The 5,626-nt window shown below is 39.8% G+C and overlaps 1 pseudogene; it reads left to right on the forward strand.

Moving 5' to 3' along the window:
- Nucleotides 1-268: 268 nt before the first annotated feature.
- LOC145535576 (annexin A2 pseudogene) lies at nt 269-1,298 on the forward strand (annotated as a pseudogene).
- Nucleotides 1,299-5,626: the final 4,328 nt, after the last annotated feature.

Raw genomic sequence — 5,626 nt, forward strand, 5'->3', positions numbered from 1 at the left:
CCTATTAATCCTGATCTTTAATTTTTTTCAACAGAAATTAACTCACTCTTTTCTCATTATGAAACAATCAATACATGCTCAGTATAAAACATAATTAATGAGGAAAAAAGCATTACTCACTATCCAGAAATGACCATAGTAAATATTTCAGTGTTTATTTTTCCAGATACTATTTTCCAGTTTGAGTTTTTTATTTTTTCTAATAACACATGCTAGCTCTGCATCTGGAGCTCCTGAGCTCTTAGCTCCTGGTCCGGCTTCTATCAAAATGTCTACTGTTCATTAAATTCTGCACAAGTGCAGTTTAGAAGGTGACCACTATACACCCTCAAATGCATACATGTTAGTCAAAGCATATACCAACTTTGATGCTGAGTGGGATGTTTTGAACACTGAAACGGCCATCAGGACTAAAGATGTGGTTGAAGTCATCATCATCAACAATTTGACCATCTAAAGCAAAGAACAAGGTGTAATATTACTTTTGCCTGTCAGAGAAGGAACGAAAAGGGACTTGCATCAGCAGTGAAGTCAGACTTGTCCAGCCACCTGGAGAAGGTGATTTGGGGCCTTCTGAAAACACCTGATCAGTACAAGGATTCCAAGCTGAATGGCTCCTCTGTGAAGGGGCTAGTGACTGATGAAAACTCATTGAAATCACCTCCTCAAGGACCAACCAGGAGCTGCAGCAAATAAAAAGTCTACAAGGAAATGTACAAGAGCTGCAGCAAATTAAACAGTCTACAAGGAAATGTACAAGACTGATCTGGAGAATGACATTATTTCTGATACATCTGGCAACTTCAGCAAGCTGACTGTTGCCCTTGAAAAGGGTAGAAGAGCAGAGGATGGCTCTGTCATTGACTATGAACTGACTGGCCCAAGATAACTGAGATCTCTATAATGCTGGAATGAGGAGGAAAGGAACTGACATCTCCAAGTAGATCAGTATCAAGTGTCACCTCCAGAAAGTATTTGAAAGGTACAAGAGCTATAGCCCTTACGATCAAGAAGGAGGTCAAAGGAAAATGCTTTCCTGGATCTGGTCCAGTGTATTTAGAACAAGAAGCCTCTGTATTTTGCTGACTGACTGTACAACTCCATGAAGGGCAAGGGAACTCATGATAAGGTCCTAATTAGAATCATGGTATCCTGCAGTGAAGGAAGGGGACACATTAAAAATTGGGTCTGAATTTAAGGGAAAGTGCAGTGGGGCCCTGTACTACGACATTCAGGAGGACAGCAAGAATGACTACCAGGAAGTGTTGCTTTGCCTGGGTTGTAGGGGTGACGCCTGACATGGCACAAGTGTCCAGAAGTGGGCCGTCTGTGCTTCCAGCTGACAGTTCTACAAAATCAGTTTGCTATTAACAATCCCCTTGTGCCCATCCCTGTGAGGATGATGTCAGCATTGCCTTTTCCCCCACTCTGCCTAAGCACTCCTGGTTTTCCAAGCAAGTCTCTCCTTTTAGTCAAAGAAATGAACATTCAAAGGAGTCAGAAGTAAAATCTATGATATAAAACACTTTGTTTGCCTCTTTTGTACTGTATGGTAAACAGAAGCAAAACAAAACCCAAATATATTCCAAGTACCTTTCCATGTTAAAATTTATCTGCAACACCATTACTATAGAAGTACCATAAGAAGAAGCCCCTATTTATGTGCCAGACATATCTTAGACCACTCAATTCTCACAACTCCATGATATAGAAATTATTATTGTTTCCACTGTCCCCATTTTTTTATTGGCCACACTTTGTGGCTTGTAGGATCTTAGTTCCCTGACCAGGGATTGAACCTATGCCCCCTGCAGAGGGAACACAGAGTTCTATCCATTGGACTGTCAGGGAATTCCCTATTGTCACCATTTTAAATTTAGAAAACTGAAGGCCAGAGAAATTAAGCAACTTGCCTAGTAATACAGCTAATAATTGCTAGAACTGGGACTCAAACACAGATAAGGAAGGTCATTTATTTAATCTGTTCCCTGTTGCAGGACATTCATACTGTTGCCACATATAAATAATGCTATGATAACAACCTTTAAGCTAATCTTTACATGTATCCTTAATGAATTCTTTAGGATAAATTCATAGAGTTGGAATTTCTGGATCACAAAGCTGTTGATACCCATTGCTGAACTACCCTCCAGAAAGCTCATACAAATTCACTTTCCAGCAGTATTATGAAAATCTTGATTTCCTTGTACTTCTCCAACATTTGATATTACTACTAATTTTTAAAAAATTGTATACCCGGGATTTCCTTGGTGGTCCAGTGGTTGAGAATCTGCCTTGCAATGCAGGGGGAAATGGGTTCAATCCCAGGTTGGAGAACTAAGATCCCACAGGCCACTTTGGAGCCTGCATGCCACAATCAGAGAGTCTGTGCATTTTTCCATGGACTGTGATGAAAGAGCCCATGTGTCACAACCTGATGCAACCAAATAAACGTTTTTCTTTTGAATTGTATGCCAACTCTTAAGGGATATTATAAAAATAATCTATTTTCCAAAGCAAGTAGAAAACACTGTGATTTATCCAATAAAGAGTTTTAGATATTCTCTCCCAATGTGCCCCACTATTAGCATTAATCATTGAGAAGTTGTGCAGTAACACACACCAAATCATAAAAAAATTTAGTTTTACCTTTAAAAAGTTCTCATTTATTTCCACACACATATATATCTTTAAACAAGCAGAATTTTAACAAGTTTAATTCATGTTACTGATGCTCATATCATCATCATTCAAATGCCCAGAAAGTTCACAATATAGAAGGTGCAACACTAGGTTTATAAGATTTACAATCTAATTGAAAAGACATGATTGCTTGAACTTAAATATATAATACATTCTATGTACAAGATGGTGCTTTATCTATATTATAAATGATTGCTGTTAAAAAAAATAAAAGAAGAGAATTGCATGGTGTGGCAAACTCTTTTAATTATGAAAGACTTCCTGAAAGAGATTATTTTTAACTGATATCTAAAGAAGAACATCAAGGCTGTATATTGTCACCCTGCTTATTTAACTTACATGCAGGGTACATCGTGTGAAATGCCAGGCTGGATGAAACACAAGCTAAAATCAAGATTGCTGGGAGAAATACCAATAACCTCAGATATGCAGATGACACCATCCTTATGGCAACAAGCAAAGAGGAACTAAAGAGCCTCTTGATGAAAGTGAAATAGGAGAGTGAAAAAGTTGGCTTAAAACTCAACATTCATTGTAAAGTAATTAGCCCCCAACTAAAATAAATAAATTAATTAAAAAAAAAACCTCAACATTCAAAAAACTAAGATCATGGCATCTGGTCCCATCACTTCATGACAAATAGATGAGGAAGCAAAGGAAACAGTGACAGACTACTTTCTTGGGCTCCAAAATCACTGCAGACGGTGACTGCAGCCATGAAATTAAAAGATGCTTGCTCCTTGGAAGAAAAGTTATGACAAACTTGTGAAGTGAAAGTCGCTCAGTTGTGTCCCACTCTTTGCAACTCCATGAGCTATACAGTCCATGGAATTCTTTAGGCCAAAATACTGGAGTGGGTAGCCTTTCCCTTCTCCAGGGGATCTTCCCAACCCAGGGATTGAACCCAGGTTTCCCACATTGCAGGCGAATTCTTTACCAGCTGAGCCACCAGGGAAGCCCAAGAATACTGGAGTGGGTAGCCTATCCCTTCTCCAGGGGATCTTCCCGACCCAGGAATCAAACTGGGGTCTCCTGTATTGCAGGCAGATTCTTTACCAACTGAGCTATCAGGGAAGCCCATGACAAACCTAGACAACATATTAAAAAGAAAAGACATTACTATGCTGACAAAGTTCCATCTAGTTAAAGCTATAGTTTTTCTAGTAGTCATGTATGGATGTGATAGTTGGACCATAAAGAAAGCTGAGTGCTGAAGAATTGATGCTTTTGAACTGTGGTGTTGGAGAAGACTCTTGAGAGTCCCTTGGACTGCAAGGAGATCCAACCCGTCCATCCTAAAGGAAATCAGTCCTGAATATTCATTGGAAGGACTGATGCTCAAGCTGAAGCTCCAATACTTTGGCCACCTGATGCGAAGAACTGACTTGTTGGAAAAGACCCTGATGCTGGGAAAGATTGAAGGCAGGAGGAGAAGGGGACAACAGAGGATGAGATGGTTGGATGGCATCACTGACTCAACGGACATGAGTTTGAGCAAGCTCCAGGGGTTGGTGATGGACAGGGAAGCCTCGCCTGCTGCAGTCCATGGGGTTGCAAAGAGCTGGACACGACTGAGCGACTGAACTGAACTGAAAAGACAGGAAGGAATCGGTTTAGCTTCAGGCAAAGGCTCAGAATTTCCTAATGGGAAAAACTTTATCCAGGAAATCCTGAGAAGACTGCCTGACTGAAATTGATGACATCAATAAGGATACAGTGTGAAATGTCTATGGAAGGTAGGGTTTGAAACTGAGCTGAGCTAGATAATTATAAGCCATAATAAAACTTTTAAATTGAACAAAATATGGATCAAATATTGGACTTGGTTGGTCTTTTAGTAATAACTTGGAAAATTACTTGCAGAAAAGGCATTTAGAAGAGAATTCTCCCAAAGGTTAAGTACTATAGGTGGTATATCCAAGAGAGTTGCTTCAGGTAATTTTTCTATATGAAACTAAGTTTTAAAATAGAAATAGTTTCCTGAGATGTCAATAAATGTCACTGGTATGTTTCGTGTATTAATAAATTTCCCATTGTGTCATTCTCTCACACTTTAGGGGAAAAAAGTCCTTGGAAGGAAGCAAGAGTACCAGCACCAGGAATGGTGTCACAGGGCAGGGAGGGTAGGAGTGGGAGCGGGGGGCCTGGGAGGGTGCTGGGTGAAGCTGATTCCCAAGTGTTATCTCTAGTGAAGGAATTAAGATAGGAGGAAACATCATGCTTAGTTCCATTTAAGAGAAACCACAGAACACTTTGTAGAGACATTAAATTTTAAAAATGCTTAACTTTCCTAGGTTTGCTAATTTTAACCTATTTCTTATTGTAGTTACTAGAGATAAAGCACTTAGAAAATTCTGAACAAGGGTTGTATGCTATGTTTATGAATGCCTCTGCCTAGTTCCCCAAACAATTTAAAATGGGTTATGAAGATACTGAACATGAACTGAATGTAGGCTAGAAGGACAGAGCATAAAGCAGGATAAGGAATGTATTACACACTCTGCCGGGAGCCAGCTCACGAGAGTCCCACCCATGACAGAGTCATGAGGAGAAGACCTGACGAGCGAGCAACTCAGGCCTCAGAGAATCTCGGAAGGCTGCCTCAGTGCTCACCTTAAAGATGACATCTCTCTTTCTGATGCTTGCTATAATAAACCTCTTCCTATTTTCTGTGACTTAGGCAAAAGGACTTTCCTGATTCCCTTCTAAAATAGATTGTTCTGAAACCTCAAATCAACAAGGCCCCTGAATGGTAGCACCCTAAATAAAATTATCTGGGATATAGAGTATGCTGATCTAAATTCCTTTTGCTAACATATTGGTTTGTTTAATAAATGTACCTGTGCCTTTGGAGCTAATGTGCATAACTGCTCCCTAGTAATAAAACAGCATTGAGAGCCTCCGCACAGAAAGCCCCTATGGG

The sequence above is a fragment of the Giraffa tippelskirchi genome, chromosome X (assembly GCF_054371585.1).
Source record: "Giraffa tippelskirchi isolate mGirTip1 chromosome X, T2T-mGirTip1v1.2.pri, whole genome shotgun sequence".
Taxonomy (NCBI): Eukaryota; Metazoa; Chordata; class Mammalia; order Artiodactyla; family Giraffidae; genus Giraffa; species Giraffa tippelskirchi.